General features: G+C 43.1%; 1 long non-coding RNA gene across 1 annotated transcript in view; it reads right to left on the bottom strand.

Annotated features, from left to right (window-relative positions):
- Positions 1-1,434: 1,434 nt before the first annotated feature.
- The window catches only part of LOC143840772 (uncharacterized), a 65,433-nt gene continuing 47,092 nt past the window's right edge, over positions 1,435-19,775 (bottom strand). The window contains exon 3 of the long non-coding RNA XR_013232397.1: positions 1,435-1,589. This is a non-coding gene — a long non-coding RNA (uncharacterized LOC143840772). The remainder of the gene's footprint in view (positions 1,590-19,775) is intronic.

The raw sequence follows: 19,775 nt of genomic DNA, 5'->3' as shown, positions 1-19,775 counted from the left end.
CACTTAGAGGAGGGCAGGGAAAGGTTCCATCCTGTTGGCAGCAGAGGAGAGGACCCGTAATAATGGCTTTAAATTACATGTAGAACTGTACTTGCTTGATATGGGGGGAGTGTGTTTTTTCCCAATTTATTTATGAATTTATTTATTTATGGGTAGATGTATTTATTTGTAGATGTATATATATAAATAAATGGACAGTCAGAATAGTTCAGCAGTGCAATATACTGCCTAAGGAGGTGGTAGGCCATGTTCAAGACTCTGGCAGTCTTTAAGCAGAGGCTGGACAGATACTGATCAAGGATGTTTTAGGCTGATACTGCATTGAGCAGGGAGTTGGACTAGATGGCCTGGATGGCTCCTTCCAACTCGGTGATTCTAGGATTCTATGTTCCTCCTGACATGTCATGTTATAGGAATCAAGGTGAGAGTCAGATATGGCTGCCAGCTCTATGTCTTATAATATATTGAGTTCCATCCCCTAGATATACCAGTTTTCCCTAACTGCCTCTAGCCAAATAGTTTGTAGACTAGTATCCAATCCAATGCCTGTTTCTTTGACCACTGTCATGAAGAGACGCATGCAATCAGGCAAAACACACAAGTGTCTCTTTAAATGCTCTGCGCTATAACTACTGCTATTTATTTGACCCCCTGCACAGAAGCCTGGTTTTCAGCATTCTGGAATAACCAAGACATTTTCTCATCCAGGGAATTAGATAGCGCCTCCATGTAATAAGGGCATAATTAGCTATGATCTTAAATCTGAAAATACAAGATAATCTAAAGCTATATAGTCAAGAGAACCTATTTAATCTGAAGCACATGTACATAATCTCTCAAAGAATGGTATATCTGGGATTGTAAACGACTAATCAAATTTGCTGAACGTAATTTGGGACAATGGTTTTCTCAATGTTGCTTTAAATGAGAAGACTGAAAAGTTGGGTGTCCGACTGAAAATTGTCTACCTTGTTTCTCAGTTAATTATTCAAACAGGGTGCTCCCCTTTCAGTGGGCTAAAAGCAGTGTATTCATGGAGTCCAGATGTCAGTATGCTCTTTATAGGAGTGACAAAACATTGGAGGGGGATCACTGCTGTGACAAAACACACTGAGGTGACTTGTCTGTGGAGCTACAGTTCAGAGCCAGAGATAGTATGCCTTCAGTTATCACATACTGACAAAAAAACAACAGGAGGTGACTCTGCTTGTGGGTTTTCTGTGAGTGACTATCTGTCTGTTGCTAGAGAGAGTAGCTTTGATCCAGCCAGCTTTCCCCCTCAGTCTTAACCAATTTTCCTATACACTGCAGCCCCTGACACGCACTTTTTTGCCCTTGATGGTCTCAATATAGCTTTTGGGGGTGGGCAAAGGGAACAACTCCTCCCTTTTTCACCAGGAGAAAAGCTATTGGACTTTTGGTGTGATTCAAAAAAGCAGTTCTTATGTTTGTAGTATTGATTTCTGGGTAAAGATGCATGATGTTATTCATCCACGTTTTCCGATGTACATGGCAGTGATCTTTCCATTGTGATGTCAAAGCAAAAACATCAAGATAATACTTCTCAGAGGACAGCTGATGCGTTTGCTCTGCAGTAAATGTTAAAATTAAAAATTCACAGGAGGCAAATCTGATTCTTGCTTTAGTGGAGTGAGACACAGGATTAGAAATATCTTTCTTAGTTAAATGCTAGGATGATATTCAGTGGTCCCCAACCTTTTTATCACTGGGGACCACTCACCGGGGACCACTCACCGGGGACCACTCAGCGCCTTTTACTGAGGCCCAGTGGGGGGGGGGGTAGTTTACTCCTCTACTCTCAACCACTGCCCTAACGCTCTCTGATTACTAGGTTAATGTTTAAACATCCCTTCAAAATAAGATACAGACAAACCACAACAATGAACATAAGGAACATTTTATTTTCATGGAAATTTTAACTCATGACAGTTAAACTGACAGTTTAACTCATGACGGGGGGGGGGAGAGAAGGCATCCTTCGGGGCCCACCTCCAATTAGTCGAAGGACCACATGTGGTCCATAGCCCACAGGTTGGGGATCAGGCTGATCAGGCTGGGTACTGTTATAATGGGAATTCAGTTTTCACAAATAAGTGCTCCCAGCTGCTTTGGGAGGAATTTAACTAGTTTATATATCTACTAGATCTAAAGCCCATTTCACCTTGTAATGAAATGGGCCCTAGATGGCCTGAGAGGAGGCCCACCCCCCACCTGAGGCTCTATTGAGCCTTCTCCCGGCCGGCGGAGTAGCCTCACCGCATCTGTGACACGGCGAGGGTGCTCCGGCGGCCAGGAGAAGGCTGCAAGGGCCACCCCCCAGCCGAGGCTCTCCTGAGCCTTCTCCCGACCAGCGGAGCGGCCGGGAGAAGGCTGCAAGGCCCACCCCCCACCGGAGGCCCTCCCAAGCCTTCTCCCGGCAAGCGGAGCGGCCTCGCCGCGTCGTAGACACAGCAAGGCCGCTCCGGCAGCCGGGAGAAGGCTGCAAGGCCCATCCCCCCCCCCCGAGGCTCTCCCGAGCCTTCTCCCGGCCGGCGCCTACCTGTCCCCGGCGCTGGCGGCTCCCGAGCGGCTCCCGAGCGGCCGCCGAGGGCAGGAGGTTGCGGCGGCGGCGTCCAGGGGACGCGGGGCGGCTGTAGTGTTGGCGGCCATCTTCTGTGCACGTTGGAGCCGCGTGTGCAGGGCGTTGGCGGGGAAGTGCGTGGGCGGCGGCGAGCATGTGGGCGGGGCCGTCGTGGAGCAGCGGGCCTGGGCGCAGCAGCATCGTCGGAAGGAGAGTGTGTGAGGAGGTCTGGAGGTGGACGCGGCGGCGATGTGGAGGCGGCCGGAGAGGCGGCGAAGCGGCACACCGGTGAGTGGGAAGTGGGGGGGTGGGAAGGTCGCGGGCGCTGGCGAGCCGCTTTGCAGCTCCTGATTCACTCCTCTGAGTTTTTATCCCGGACAGAGCCCACCCTAACTCCTCCCCACCAGCCCTTACTCTTTTATTTAGTTCGTGGCGCCCACGGCGCCACGGGCGGTTTAAGATATAACTTTGATCTAGAAGCCCTGATAGAGATGCCAGCCTCCAGATGGAATCTGGGGATCCCTAGGAATTATACCTCATTTCCAGATTACATAGATCCATACCCCTGGAGAAAATGGATGCTTTGGAGGATCAACTCTATGACCAATGTCAATGTCACTGAAATGCCTGTCCTTCCCAGTCTTCATAACCAAATCTCCATCAATTTCCCGACCTGTATCTGAAACCCTCCCTCTTACTCCCCTTTGCTGGGCAGGGGTGACCTCATAACCCTAGACCCTAACTGCAACAACCCCAGCAGCCATTTTAACAATCACAACACTCCTCCTATTTAGAAAATATCTATGTAATTTCTTAGGGAAGATGAAATGAAAATATTATCAACAGCACTGCTGCCCCTCATAGATACAAATGTGAATTCTTCTGAAGAAACAAAACAGGTCAATTCATTGAAAATATTATTTTATAATTGCAAATGTGAATTTTCCTGAAATGACAAAACTGGTCAATTCATTCAAAATAACTCTGTTAAAATATATACAAAATTGACCTAAAAAAATATCAGCATCATTTATATGTACGCCCTTAAAACGCTTCTTCTTCCCAGACACCACCGGAAGGCAGACGGTCTATCATCCAAACTTTAAATAATTCTCAATTGTATCATTCTCTGTAATGCTTTACCACAAGCGTAACTACAAGGGTTCTTCAAACTGTACCTCAACCATCTAGTAAAATGGGACATTTAGAATAACACCTCTGAATGTTTCTTCAGAGATGAATTTTTTCAGCTAATCCTATGGCATGAACACACAACTATGCCTGCGAATCCTGAGATACATACCCAGCACTGTATAACATGGGCCTCTTGGGGGTGAGCAGCTCCTTCTAACAGATAGCGTTCTCCTTGGAGGAAGCTAGTTTATCTTTTTAAGCAGAAAGATCATTCAAAGAGACTGTACATCTCTGGGAAATGTGTGGCACAAGGCAAAGCTTGTACATACAAAGTGCTATCAAATTGCTGTCATTTAATGATGACACAATAGGGTTTTTAATGCAAGCGATTGAGCCAAGATGGTTTGCTATTGCCTCCCTCTGCAAAGTCTTCCTTGGTGGTCTCCCATCAAAATCCCAACCCTGCTTAGCTTCTGAGATCTGGTGAGATTGGTCTGCACTCTACCATTCCACCTCCAGGTATAAGCTTACCTAGCAAGCTATAAATGTGGTCTGTTTGGCCCAGTATCTTAGATATCTTCTTTCCTCCATGAGAATATCCTGTGCATGTCTTCCTTGCATAAGCATTTTACATGCTGTTGCTTGGACCCAGAGCCACATTAGGGACTCAAAGATCTCAGCCCACACAGTATGGCTTTCTCCCCTCCCCTCTCCCGTAGTGGCATAAGAGCCTGTTCCTTCTCAGGATCTAGGATGGCACATATGAAGAGGAGGAGGAGGAGAGTTGGTTCTTATATGCCGCTTTTCTCTACCCGAAGGAGGCTCAAAGCGGCTTACAGTCGCCTTCCCATTCCTCTCCCCACAACAGACACCCTGTGAGGTGACCTATTCTAATAACAATGCACACATTAATTCAAAGTTCAAACATTCCTACGCACCATATGGATGCAGGCTTTTTCAAGGCTCAGGTTCTTGAGTGCAAAATTGAGCACTCAGTTGTGTATGCAAGCAAATGTATCAGGGCACGACATGATGTGTAAAATGTCCTCCTTGTCATTCAACAAACCCTCATTCTTCTGACATTTTTCTAATTGTAGAAATGTTTGCTTTGCTGGGTCTCGGTATGTCTGTTTCAATAAAACTGAAACACAACGAGATGGTTTGAGTTTAGGTCTCTAATCCTAGAGGGATGGGCCTTCACTATCATGACCTTCCATTTAAAATCTAAATCTCAGCCAAAATAAAATAAAAAAGGCTATAAAGGATGAGTTGTGCATAAATTGCACATCATATTTGAACGGAACGCAATTGTTCCTCCCATGGCTGTCGTACAAATGGCTGTCAAAATGTCGACAAGTTGTTTTTATATATGGTTTTATTGAAAAGAGATATTTATGCACCGTTTTAGTGGCTTTTCCCTGTGTCTTGCTGCATTAATGTGATTGGTCAGCTGTCAGGCAAAGTTTCCAATTTCATCCTAATGTTTATTCCCAGTTTTCATTATGTTTGCATTATGACTATAATGGAGGTAGAATCACAAGCTTAGAAATAGGTACATTCAATCACTTATCCTCTGCTGTATTCTCCACTATCACTGGCAGCATCCATTATCGCAGATTTTCTGTCCGTGTTTACATCGCTGTCAGCATACAACAAGCCCCGTTGTTCATGTTTAGGACATGCTCATAGGTGGCATCCTATGTTCAGCCTAGGATACAATGGGGACTAATTTCCTCTATTATGCCCATCTGATGCATCCAATAGCTCCCTTAGTTTTGCAATGAGACCAGCAGACTCACATGGTCAATTCATATTACCGGCTAGATATCGGGGGGGGGGGGGGAGTTCACAGGGTAGTTCAGAAATGGAATTGGCTGCTTAAGGAAGTAGTGAACTCCTCCTCACTGGCAGTCTTCAAGCAGAGGCTGGACAGATATCATGGATACTTTAGGCTGATCCTTCATTGAGCAGCGGGTTGACCTGGGTCGTCCGTATGGTCCCTTCCAACTCTAGGATTCTATAGCACTATGAGCCTTAAAGAATGAGGATGGTATTGGGAAAGAGGATCCGTTCGAATCCTAATGATCTAATTGTTTCCTATGACTATAATGTGGAGCATGTCGTTTTTTGCATCACATCTCAACAAACCATGAGCACATCTGGTTTCACCTTTAAAAAAAACCTTTTAAGCAAGCTTTTCTCATTTTATTTCCTTTCATTTGACGTATTTTTTTGGTTCTCTGCATGTTGTTTTGGTTTTATAGATCTGTTCATACTGTGTATGCACCTTCAATGGTTTTATACATATTTGTATGGTATCCCTTATGTCTGTGTATAATGTCCCATACAACGAAGAATAAACTCTTCCACCCCACCTCTCATCTTCAGCTTCTAGTACTTATAATTTCTTAGGTTTGCTTTGAGTGCTGGTCCCTCAAATAGTAAACTCGCTGCCTCTGGTACAAGAGATAAATCCAGCCAAACTCAGCCTCACACAGACAAGGCAGTGTCTTTCTCTCCTCAGGCCATTTTAACAGTAAAGAGAAAGGGACAACTTTGTAAATTAATCACACATACAAAAGCAGTCACTCCCAACCCAAAAAGAGCCTGATGAAATCGCAGAATACTCCAGTTGAAATAGAATGTTGAGCATCAGAGCAAGATCCAGGGAAGGGAAACCAGCCTCCTGAAACATCGGACAGCTTAAAGAATTCTGGTGGAGGAGAATTTAAAGAAAGAAGTGGAGAATTTCTGAATTCATTGTGGATTGCCAACTTCCCCTGGAAATTGCAAATTAGCTGTCTCCTGGATAGACCATTGGTGTCTACTTTTTCATTCAATCTCAGCCAATGCTCACTCCTTGTCACAGCCTCTGTTCCACATGGCTTTGGTCCAAGCAGGTCCCATGATGCCCAGCAGAGACTTTTGAGTGGTCTAAGCAGACTCTCTACTTCACTGGGAAAGTTCCAGCTGGATAAAAGCCACAGTGTCGGGTTATTCACAGACAATTTGCCTCAATTCCTTTCTTGGATGGCAGAAATTTACCTTGGGCCCGTTTGCGGAGACTTGATTTCTAAGTACATGAACTGATTTCACTGAAAAGCATTTTGTTCAGTGATGGAGAAATTCTGTCTAAAAACAGTGATTCTCAACCTTCCTAATGCCACGACCCTTTAATACAGTTCCTCATGCAAGTGTTCTTTCACAGAAATTAAACCGAATCTGACCAATGGCGTGAAGATTCATTGTTCATGATTGTATATAAATTGGTTTTTCCCAGGGTTTCTCAGTTCAGTTCTGCCTCTTGTCCTGACAAGGTGTGCCGCCACCTGGATAGCCTGGCAGGAGACTGCACTGTGCTGGAGGCGCTGCTGGAGCGGCTGGCAGCCGAGCACAGGCGTCTGCAGGAAGACGGGCAACAGTGGCAACACCCCCCTCAGCCAAGCTGCTCGCCCTGCCATGATCCCTGTGAAAGGGTTGTTCGACCCCCAAAGGGGTCCTGACCACCAGGTTGAGAACCACTGGTCTAAAAGGTTAGGCTTGTGTCGGCTTGTTCATTCATGTGCTCACTTGAAAGGTGCTGCATCATGTGTTGAACATGCATGCTTGCAAAAAAACCAGTAATTCTGAAGAAAGATCTGCAGAGGGTCTTATTCCCAAACCATTTTTGTTGTTGTTGTTGTTGTGAACAGAGGGATAGCTGTTGGAGAAAGACCCTCTGTCCACAAAGAACAGCATTCATGAGAAGAACGTATTGATCACTGTGAACAGATACCTTCAAAATATGTCTTCACCAGTTTTGAAATATCACTTGTGACTACAGAATAACAGTTCATCAGATATTTCACAAGGCTTGAGTTCCATAGGATGGACATTTTATCTATAAAAACTTACAGCTGAACTGCTTTGACCTTTCGGGTATTCTGTAAAGTTTGACCGACTGAACGCTACGGTATCTTGCCTTGTTTACTGCTTCACTGATCTCCCGCCAATGGAGCATGATATTGAACCAATCAAAAGCAAGAATTTTTAAAAGGTCAGCATTCTATGGCTTCCTCCTTTCACTAAACGCCTAATGAATTTTCTGCCATGGTAGTTTCGAAGGTAACCGAGTGAATTAAAACCATACGTTCGACAAATGAAATCTTCTCTCATTAGAAACATCGTAAAAGTAGGAAACAAAGAGAGCAACCCTAAGCAGGTTTACTTTGAGGTCTCCTAGGGTTTATTTAATCTCTCCTACCCAGGAAAGTGCTCTTTGAGTTTGCACTGGCAAGCTCTTTGCCAAAGGGATGCTGTGAATTTTTCGGCACATCTGCTTGGTACGCAAACTTCCTTCGTTGGACATTCCTGACCAGACTGTGAGCTGAGCAGGGATGTCGCCAGAGTGCATGGTGCAACTTGAACAGCTGCCACCTGCTCAAAAGCTGAACCACAGCTGTGAGTTGGGGTCTTATCTACTCTGTCACTCCACCAAAAGAGCTACACAGAGAAGTTGCAAAAGCAAGCTCTTGCCTCCCGCCCAAGCTGGGCAGGGACAACAACTATGCTTTTGATCTCTGAATTGCAGAAGTGAGAGAAAGAGCTAATTTCTCTTCCCTCCCTCCAAGGCTGGCAGGGACAGATGTAATGCTTTTGGAATATGCATTGCAGAAGAGAGAACACATTTCTTTCTCCATCCCTTGTAAGCAGGGTGGGGACACATGCAGCGCTTTTAATCTCTGCCTTGCAAAGGGGAGAGGAGAAAGCTGGTTACTTTTTTTTTTTTCTACAGGCAAGCTGACAGTTTGGGGTGGGGAGCAGAGAAAAGAAATCACCTGGGCTTCTGATCACCCCTCTGAAATCTGCTGTATTTCCAGAATTTTCGGAGACTTAAAAGTTGGGAAGATGGAGCATCAAAACAACCTAAACACCAACTGATTGTCTGGGAGTAGGTTCTTGATCCCCACTCTTAGAAATTTTGTTGAGGATACACAAAATGTCCCCAGTAAGAGATCAGAAGCCGATTCCCAGTTGATCCCTCATTGGCTGGCTTCTGATGCCTGAGAGCTGGTGAATACACACCAACAGATTGCAAACAGTTGGTGAACTCCTTGATTAATTGGTGAACAGGAAGTGATGTCGAAGTGGCATCTATCACTTCCTAACTCTCCTCCTGGCTTTTAGGCCATGGTTGTGCATAAAAGGGTCATGAAATAATGAACACAACATTTAGTCCTCTCTTGTCTGCTATCAATGATGCTTCCATGCTTGTTTTTTTTAAGCATTCAAAATCACTGATACTCAACGGATGCCAAAGGGAGAGAAAAGAACTTTAAAAAATGTGCTATTCTGAATGGAGGAAATTCAGTTTAAGGAAAGAGATGCTGAAATACTGTTTCTTACAAGAGAGGGGGACGGAATCAGCATGGGGCTATTCTAATCAAACCAGGCAGTTTTGGAAAGACAATTTCAAACCCCCTCCCCCCCCAGAGGTTATTGCTCATAGCACGGGGAACCAGGTGAAGCCTTGTTTACAAATCCAGTCTACCCTTCCCCAAAACAGTGTTTCAGTATAGATAATTCCTCTAAATGTTCCACTTCGGCTGATTATTCATGGTGGCAGCATGCCCTGCTACTTCCCAAGTACGTATGGGGGAAAAGAATCCCTCAGCACACATGGACTGCCCTGGAATTGTGTATGCATACTCACAACTCTGGGACAGGAAAGGGCTGCCACCCCTCACAGTAGCAGCAGGGGGGCGGACACAGGGATCCCACCATCGTGAGGGTGTAGACATGTCCCATTTGGCTCTGCAGCACTGTGATGCTGAACAGGGCAGAGACACCATAGGTGTGGGGGAGACCTGTCTTAGCTGGGCCTCTGCTGGCCACTGCAGCAAGACAGAAAACATGGAAAAATTCACATTCCCATGCTACTGGCCATCCGAGGCTCTGATTCAGGCCATGGCCAGGAGGGGGCCAGGATGACAGTGACATCGTGTGTACATGGGAATTAGCCCCGCTGCCTTGCCGCTGCCAGCCCAGCCTTTCTGCCCTGTGCATAATCGGCCATAGAGAAACAATCTAGCTTCCCACTGTATAGTACGTGCCAGGCTGATGACTTGGGAAGCAGCCAAACCAAAAGCAGTCCATTGACATATTCTGAGAGGTGCTTGATTACTCAACTGTACAGCTCACTGGGTGACCTTGGTGCAGTCATTCTCATTCAGTATAACCTACCTGATCATACGGTAATTGTGAGCATAAAACAGAAGAGAAGAGCTGGTTTCCTGTACCTTCACTTTTACTACCTGAAAGTGTCTCAACGTGTCTTATAATCGTCTACCCTTCATTTCCCCACAGATGACACCCTGTGAGGTTGGTGACACCTGTGACTGTCCCAAGGTCATCCAGCTGGCTGCATCTGGAGGAAGAGTGGGGAATTAAAGCTTGTTCTCTAGATTAGAGGCCACCGCTCTTAACTGTTATACCATGTTGGCTAGAAGAGTGGGGGAACAATTCCTGCCCATCTAAGCTCCTGTAACCTTTATTTCCATAGACTGGACAAAGGGATTAAATATTACAGACCCCCCTCCCTCAAAGTAGTTGACTCTCTGTGCAGCTACAGTTCTCTCTACAGATTCCTAAAATGGTGGCCAAGCAGCAGCCGGTCAGGAGAGCTTCAGCTGGCCATGGCATTAAAAGGAAGAGAAGAAAAAAAACTTGCCTGCATTCTCTGCAGCTTATTTCCAAATCTGATTGGCTAGGAGTGCTCTGTGTTCTTTCTTTGCAAGGAACTGATTGGAAGGGAGAAATGCCATTGCATAGGAAATCACTGGATTCAAAGAAAAACAATTCTGTTTTGCTGGTAAGCACTGGAATGAAAACAATCTATTCTTTGAGTAGGAGGGATTTGCATTACTGTTCCAGCAAATTATCATGTCAATTCAAACCAATAGTTTTTTTGTATCTCTTTAGCTTGGCAATTTCATTATGCCCACCCCTGTATAAAAGTGTAGTTTTGATGCATATAAAATCCTGGCAGCTGTTACCATATACTTAACAAGCTCACTGCACCATATTTAATAACATACATTGGTAAAATTTTTAATACTGTACATGTTGGATCTCATAAAGATTTAATTTTCAGTAGCTTTTGCATCTCATCAGGAATCATAATCCAATTTTCCTTGCTTTCCAATAAGTCATCACTTATGGTAAAAATGATGCATCAAGATGGGTAAAAAAAGAAACATCTTTAGATCTAATGGACCAATCAACCAAAATCACCAAATACGTGACAACTGCAAAAATTGCATATCTGATGCACAACAGTGTTAACATAAGATTTTAGAAGAAAATGAAGCCCATTCTTATATATTGATCAGTAAAAATGGGATAAGAAATAATTGATTTATAAATTATATATGTGCATTTTAGAAAACATGTAGAATGTAGTGTGCGGTATGTGATACAATATCGTAATGATGTAATATTCTAACTCTTTTTCTCTTCTTTCTCCCTGGAAGTTGTCTTCCAGAAAAAGATTTGGTTTTCCTTTTTAAAATATAAGATAGTAATTTAATATATTTAACATATGATGATGTTAGCTATAATGCCTGAATTTTGGCGATCCTATGGTTCAACTGTCAGCATTTTTTTCTTGATCTTGCATGAATTTTTTTAATTCAATAATAAGAAGAGTTGATTCTTACATGCCACTTTTCTCTATCTGAAGGAGTCTCAAAGTGGCTTACAATCACTTTCCCTTTCCTCTCCCCACAACAGACACCCTGTGAGGGAGGTGAGGCTGAGAGAGCCCTGATATTACAGCTTGGTCAGAACAGCTCCTCAGTTAGAACAACTTTATCAGTGCCATGGTGAGTCCATGGTCACCCAACTGGTTGCATGTGGAGGAGTGCAGAATCAAACCCAGCTCGCCAGATTAGAAGTCCAGGCACCTAATCACTATATGAAGCTGGCTTTATAATGTTCTGGCCAGTCTCCATTTTGTACTACATAGTGTATTTTTAAATAAATAAGAATCTGGAAAAATTCTAAAGTATAGTTTTAAACTCTAGACATGAGAGCTTGATGCTGCAGGAAAAGAAGTTCTTGAAACACTATGATTTTACTGTGGAGTTTTCAGCCATTCCTAGAGCTACCTTTTGTCACTTACAAGACAGCCCGAGGAATGGCTGGAAACTCTATGGCTTTTTCATTTTTGATAGAAAAATGCCAGTTATTAAAGGTAAAGGTAAAGGTATCCCCTGTGCAAGCACTGAGTCATGTCTGACCCTTGGGGTGACACCCTCCAGCGTTTTCATGGCAGACACAATACGGGTGGTTTGCCAGTGCCTTCCCCAGTCATTACCGTTTACCCCCCAGCAAGATGGGTACTCATTTTACCGACCTCGGAAGGATGGAAGGCTGAGTCGACCTTGAGCCGGCTGCTGGGATTGAACTCCCAACCTCATGGGCAGAGCTTTCAGACAACATTTCTGCTGCCTTACCACTCTGCGCCACAAGAGACTCATTTCCAGTTATTACATGAGACTATATTTAAGAAATAATTCTCCTACAAACCTGCTGCCTAGTCAATGCTATTGTCTTCCCCATAACAACCTATGGTTGCAAAAGCCCGACCCTGAAGAAGGAAGACAAGAGAATAGATGCTTTCGAATTACGGTGTTGGAGACGAATGCTGTGGATACCATGGACAGCCAAACAGGATAGTTTTAGAGAGAAGCAAACCAACTATGTCATTAGAAGGCAAGATATTATGGCTAAAGCTCACTTACTTTGGACCCATCATACGATCAAACTTGTTAGAAAAAACATTAATGCTCGGCATGTGGCAAAAGGAAACGTGGTTGCTAAAGGATCCACTGGCTTGGCACGATCAAAGCCAATACAGGGATGACCATGAACCAACTGAAAGAAGCGGTCATTGACAGAGACGAATGGAGAAAACTTTCCTATAGAATCACCGAGGGTCAGACACGACTGAATGGATAACGTCATCATCATATGCATTGTAAGTACATGTGACCCTATACAAATCAACCAGTGCGATAATCCCATCAATTTTCATTCTTGTGTCTTTAATATGCAAACAAAGAATGAGTGAATGTCAATCAGTGCAAGGCCTCCACGCCTAAATATAGGCTACCCATAGCCGCAGTAAATACCTCGCAATTGTATATAGCAGGGACAATGGATTTATTCCTACCTATTTGACATTGTAATTAAACTTTACATTTATAGTTTTATAAATGGAACAGCGGCACGCAGAGAAAGACTTAGAGCTTTTTATGTTCAATTGAGGAACACAAGCAATTTATTTCTGCAACTTACATCCAAGAGTTATAGTGCTTTAAGGTAGTAAAACACAGAGGCGAACCACATACCTAAGAGACCACCACTAAGTGGTAACTATGGTGACAGTATCAACACATTGGGGCACTGCTAGAAACTCATTCCCTCCTCAAGACTAGGTGCAGAAGACTGTAATAATCATAAAGTAGCAGTCTTTAATCTGCATTCTGGGAGAATCCATGAAGTTCGTCAGAAGCTTATGAGGATTTCCTCAATATAAGCAAGAGCAGTAAACTTCTCTGAAAAAGTTCCAGTTTTTGTGTGTGTGTGTGGTCACAGGAGAAGCTTAAGTACATTTTAAGTCACATCTTAGTTGCAAAACCAAAACGGGAACGAAAACCCAACCTAAACAAGGTCACTTTCTGACACACATGAGATATACTCTCTATGACCGTTTATGCACTGGAGGTTTCATACCAGGCTGCAGGCTGGAGCTTTAGTCGTGGCAGGTTGCCCCACCTCTTCCTGCACCCACATGGGGGAGCATTTGGCCTGGTGCACCACACCTGCCCTCAATTTGTGCTCCTGCACAGGAGCTGGGGCAGTGAAGTTCCCAGTGCATAAACGGTCTATGCTGAGTAAAACAATAGCTGAGAGTGATGTTCCTAGATATTACATATCTTAGAAGGTGACGCTCCAAAAAGAAACATTATACCAGTATTTGTTGGGGCTACACCTAACAGATTTCTCTTGACCACCCAGCTATACTTCATAATTGATTTGAGATAAGAGTGCATTATTTAATATTATTGACCACTGAGGAAGACCCAGTAGGGTCAAAATGTGTTTGGTCTGTTCATGTGCAGTTAGACCTGTATAGTTTTTATATAGCTTTTATTTTGTTTTAACCTAATATTGGTTCACTTTAATAAATAACTGTTAAAATTTTATATTGTTTTATAGCTCAACTTTTGAGTTCCTCAGATTCTTAGCTGACCAAACCTGACAGTCAGGACTGTTAAACGTATCCAGTGCACAATGAATGTACACCCAGAAAAATTACTTTGAATACCTGGTAATGAATAGGGGTTCCATGACAGACATCCCGATTTCCTCTGCAGAGTGTTTTAAAGACAGTTTTGCTTGCTACTCAACTTGGTCAGCTCTAGCCACATATAATTAATTCATTAATTCAGAGATCCTTTATTGGCATATAAAACTGCCCCAATAAAAGATGTCAAGGTCAGAGTTGAATATAATGACAGAATGAAGACAAAGAACCTAAAGGAAAAAAATAAATATGCTGCAACTTGTCCCTAATGCTTATCCTGGCACAGCTTCATGGCACCTTGCAGAAATTTAGCCGAGTGTTCTGTTATTTCAGAGTTGTTATTATGCTGGCAGGGGCTTATGGGAATTGTAGTCCATGGACATCTGGAGGGCCACAGTTTGCCCACACCTGCTTTAAAAGATCAGGAAATCTTCTCTTATTTAACAAAGTATTTTGTATGGATATTTGTGTAGAAGAGACAGTAAAAAAGCACATGCAAAATAGTTTCAATGTTGCTTGTTATGCATGGGATAGTCACGTATGACAGCTCCTGTCATTGACCAAGGGCTGCTGCTGAGGGGCAGTTTTGAGATAAAATAAAACACTTTTTCTTTGTTTCTTTGTTTCCTTGCTCAGACTAGGCCATAATATGTGTGAATCTTTTATTCATCTATTAACCTTCCTTATATTTTCAGTTCTCTGTCTGATCTCTTGGACCACACCATGTCTGTTTGATTTTGCTCTCTGGAGTATGGTCATGGAGGGGACAGGGGATAACCTCGCTTTTCCTGGAGCATAACAACTCCAACATATGAAGTTGCAGTAGATCATCTTCATGCTTATTTGTGGGGAGAGTAGTTAGAAGCACAGCAACAAGCCTCTAAATAGCAATGCAGATACACCTTGCTAGTTATATAGCATCATCTGGAGGAGACGTTGCCACAATCATTGGCCAGTGGTACCTGTTTTGGGATCTTGATGTTTTGGTTTGGCAGCACCATCAGGCAGAGACTGGAGAGAGACAAAGGGTTTTCCAGTCTTCTGAGGACCAACCAGATAGAGCATGTGAGTCCATTCCTCCACACTATCTATGTATGACTGTCCTATCTTGGGAGAACTGTACGTTTTTAGCTAGAGAAAGAAATATCTGGCTGAACTGCGCTGATTCTCTATCCCTTTCCCCCCTTTTCTTCATCCTGAGAAAGCCAGCTTGGTTCAGTGGCTAAGAGCGTTGGCCTCTAATCTGGAGAGCCGGATTTGATTCCCTGCTTCTCAAATGCAGTCAGCTGAGTGACCTTTGGCTAGTCATAGTCCTGTTAGAACTGTTCTCACAGAGCAGTTCTGTCAGAGCTCTCTCAGCCCCATATACCACAAAGGGCATCTGTTGTGGAGAGAGGAAAGAGGAAAGGTGATTGTAAGCCATTTTGATATTCCTTTGGATAGAGAAAAACAGGGTATAAAAACCGACTTTTCTTTTTCCTTATATTTTTGTCAATGTTTAGAATGGAGATCGGATCAAAATCCCTGGGAAATGTGTTTTTCTAACTATTCCTCTGAGTGGGGCTCCTTCATTAAACAGGACTACAAGTTCCGGTTGGTTAGAGGCAATTTGACTTCCAAAGATAAGAAAGTGGCCTAATGTCCTCTTGAAAATTGGAAGAATATTATACACACACCCTGCTAAATAATCTGGCTGCTGACTCTGGAAGTGGTCTGGAGTAGTCAGGGTAGAAATGGTGTAGTATTATGATAGCAATGGAGCCAATCCACACATCCATCCCCTTCACTCTCTCTCTCTTAGAGATACTAATTGGTAAAAAAAAAAACTATCTATCTATCTATCTATCTATCTATCTATCTATCTATCTATCTATCATCTGATTTCTATATAATTGGTGGTTGCCCCACCAATTCCTGCTCCTGCACAGGGGAGCATTTGGCCTGGTGCACCGTTTTTGTACTCCTGCATAGGAGCCAGGGCAGCGAAGCTCCCAGTGTGGAAACGGACCAGGTGAAGCTATTCGCAGCATGGAAATAAACAATGAGTTGCTAATGTCTGCCCATCTTGCCACTGTTTATGGACTGGCTGACGAGGTTGATTGCAAAGCTGGACACCCAAGTCTTCCATCTCTAAGTGTGTAGGAATAGATTTGCTGACTCTTGTTCAGAAAGACTATCTTATCTCTTTAACAGCTGAATGGCCAGAAAGAAACAGGTATTCCTGTTTCCCATGAAACACGTGCCATGACAGAGAACAAGTGCTAGGTATTACCTATAGTCTTTCATGGCCTGAGGCCCACATATCTGCAGGGCCATCTCCCCCTATATTCTTTGCTGTGACAGCTCCACTCATCTGAACAATTTCTTTTGACAGTGACACTGAAAATAGCTAAGTTCGACAGCAGCCCTTAACAGACAGTTCTCTTGTTGTGAGTCCTACTGGGTGGAATGACCAGCCTGATGAGTTCAGGAAGGCTCCTACTTTTATATCATTCCAGAAATGCATTCTTATGAAGGTAATTCTGTTCAGCTTTAAGATCTGTGGGCATTTTCTAAGTGTTCTTGTATTTTTGTTCACTTTTATTGTGTTCAATGCTTTGTTGGTGTCCTGGTTTTTGTAATCCATCATCAGTTTCTGCAGATAAGGCAATTAATGAAGGAGTGAGTGAAAGGGCAGCATAATACCTATTCGTTTCCTCCCTGCCATACTGCTGTTCTGCATTTTTATGATGGGAATTTTGTACAGTTTTAATGGGCAACTAGATTTCTAATTGCATTTTTGGGCCGCTTTTATTGTATGCTTTGATTTGGTGGTGTCTTAATTTTTGCAGTCCGACTTCAATCCTTGCAAGGAAGGCAAGGAATGAACGAACGATGAATGAACAATCAGCATAATACCTATTTGTCGTCGTCCCCGCCATACTGCTGTTCTGCATTTTTGTGATGAGAAATTATATATGTGAAGCTTCAATGTTGGTGGGCATTTTCTGGGTAGTTTCTTATTGTATCTTTGTTAGCTTTTCTTGCATGCATTACTTTGTTGTTTCTTATTTTTCGTAATCCACTTTTAATCTCCGCAGCAAAATTAATTAATCAATACCATGATACCTGTTAGTTCCCCCCCCCCCCGCCATATTGCTGTTCTGGATACAAGACAAGATTGTACGTGAAAGGTTTCTACCTGAGGCCCAAGAGGGCTGCTGGCAGTCTGAGTAAACAATGAAACAAGACAAGACCGAAAAGGAAGGGGATAAAGAGCCCATTTGTACTTTTTTTCTGCAGAGGTGACAAGAATATATTCCCTCTGCATAGAGATATCAGAGTTATTCTAGATCCACTGAATTGAGGGAAGCAAACTGGAAGTGAAGATTTCTGTACAGCCTGTGGCAGTTTAAGGTTACACAGAAATACAAATACAGTTGACATACTGCTGGGAGAAAACGTACAGCACACCGGGATGCCTTTATGTATCAGGCAGTGTCACCCAAATGATAACCTCAAAATGCTTTGAATGAAAGGCAATGGGAGGGGGGGTGAGTGTAAGAGCAGTGGCTTTTACAAGAAGGTGAGGCTAGAACTACCGAGACGGGATGTACAAAGGAAAGGATTGTTTTATTCATTTGTTTGGCAATTAATAAAGGTTTTATGGCAAATTTTATGCCCCCTTCAACTTCTGCAGCAATAGGCTTTGAATCACTTACAGACCCTTATGAGAATAACGAAACGCCGAAGCTCTTAAGTCAGCACTTTGAAGCTTTTATGAGCCAAATTCTCTCTCAAATGAATTTCTAATGAGCTGTGTTCATTTGATATAATTTCTCTGCGTCTATTGCAATTTCATTTCAGAAAATTTCTGGAAATGCTCATTAATTCATCTCGATGTCATTTTTTTTTTTTTACTGGAAATGTGAAGTTTTGCTATAAATACTACATTGGGACTTTTAAAAAAAAATCAAGAAAACAAAGCAAAGCATTAAAACTTTTCATATTGTGAGGAGCTTTCCTATTCATCATAATCCAATTACATATGTTCAGAATTCTAGCTACCGAGGGGATAATATGTAATAAATCCAGTTACGTTTCTCTTGGGGACTGAAGCAGAATTCATATTGCATTCAATTTTACTCCAATATCATTATTATGTTGTATCTCTTTTAGTGGAATTTCTCTCAGCAAAATTGTATTTGAGTGACATCACCTTAACTCTATAATATAGCTGTCAAAATTGATAACCTGCATTTTGGCTTCAAATCCTTAACTTTTCAATTTCCCATTACACATCCTGCTAACAAAATATTCAGGAAATCATCTTTTAGCAAAGGGCAAGTATGACAAGAATTCTGCACAGAAGCACACTGGCCACAATCCAGTCACAGGGAAGCACGGTTGGATCCCTTTGGGTTACACTAGAGAGTCAGGCCCATGCTTAGGGCTGCACTCTTAATACTCAACGCTGTCTCCTTTCCTTAAAAACCCTATTATTTATTTACAAAATTCATACCTGGATTTTGTGCCCTCATTAGGTCCCCCAAGGCAGCTGACAGATTAAAAGCATTGATAATTTTAAATAGCTTTAAAAACTATTAAAATCATTAACACAATCAAAACCAAGCTGAAATACACATGCAAAAATATAACATCAGTTGAAACTTTGGGCAAGAATGGGGAATCACTGAGAGAATGCCTGGGAAAACAAAACAAAAAAAGTCTTCCTCCTCTTCCAGATGAAAGCAACAGAAGGGGACAGGAGAGTCGTTCTGGGGAGAGAGTTGCAGCAGAGTGTCGGTGCCATGACCAAGTAGGCCTTCTTGTGGGTTGCCACCTGCCTAATCTCAGGCACCTGAAGCAAGGCCTCAGAAGATAGCAGTTGGACAGGTTTGTAAGGAGGTAGGTGGTCCCCTCGCATATGCTGGTCCCAAGGCTTCTGGGGCTTTAAATATCAATGGCAACATTTTGAATTGTGCCTGGAAATAGATTGTATAAGTTCCCCCCCCCCAGGGCAGGGGTAGTCAACCTGTGGTCCTCCAGATGTCCATGGACTACAATTCCCATGAGCCCCTGCCAGCGTTTACTGGCAGGGGATCATGGGAATTGTAGTCCATGGACATCTGCAGGACCACAGGTTGACTACCCCTGCCCTAGGGAACTTCCATGGGTTGGGGTGGAAATGTGAATGTGTGACCTGGTGCAGATGCAGACATATCAGCAGTGGCTAACGTTGATAACACAGACACAGATGAACCTGGAGGTGAATTTATTTTTAAAGAGACACTGTTTATGGGTTTGTGTATTCTTCATTTAATCAATTAGCAGTGCAATAAGGCACGGACATCAGTGGTTGTTAATTGTGTACTATTACACAATACACTGAGAGCTAGCTTGGTGTTGTGGTTAAGAGAGGTGGACTCTGATCTGGAGAACCAGGTTTGATTTCCCATTCCTCCACTTGAAGCCTGCTGGGTGACCTTCATTCACAGTTCTCTCTCAGAGTTCTCTCAACCTCACCCAACGCATAGGGTGCCTGTTGTGGGGAGTGGAAGGGAAGGCGATAGTAGGCCACTTTGAGACTCCCTCAGGTAGAGAAAAGCGGCATATAAGAATCAACTCTTTTTATTATTGAATTAAAAGAAGTCATGCAAGATTTTAAAAAATGGTGACAGTTGAACCATAGGATAGCAAATATTCGGGCATGACTTTATAGCTAACATC

This window comes from Paroedura picta, chromosome 6 (assembly GCF_049243985.1).
Source record: "Paroedura picta isolate Pp20150507F chromosome 6, Ppicta_v3.0, whole genome shotgun sequence".
Taxonomy (NCBI): domain Eukaryota; kingdom Metazoa; phylum Chordata; class Lepidosauria; order Squamata; family Gekkonidae; genus Paroedura; species Paroedura picta.
This window is presented reverse-complemented; position numbering and strand designations above follow the sequence as displayed.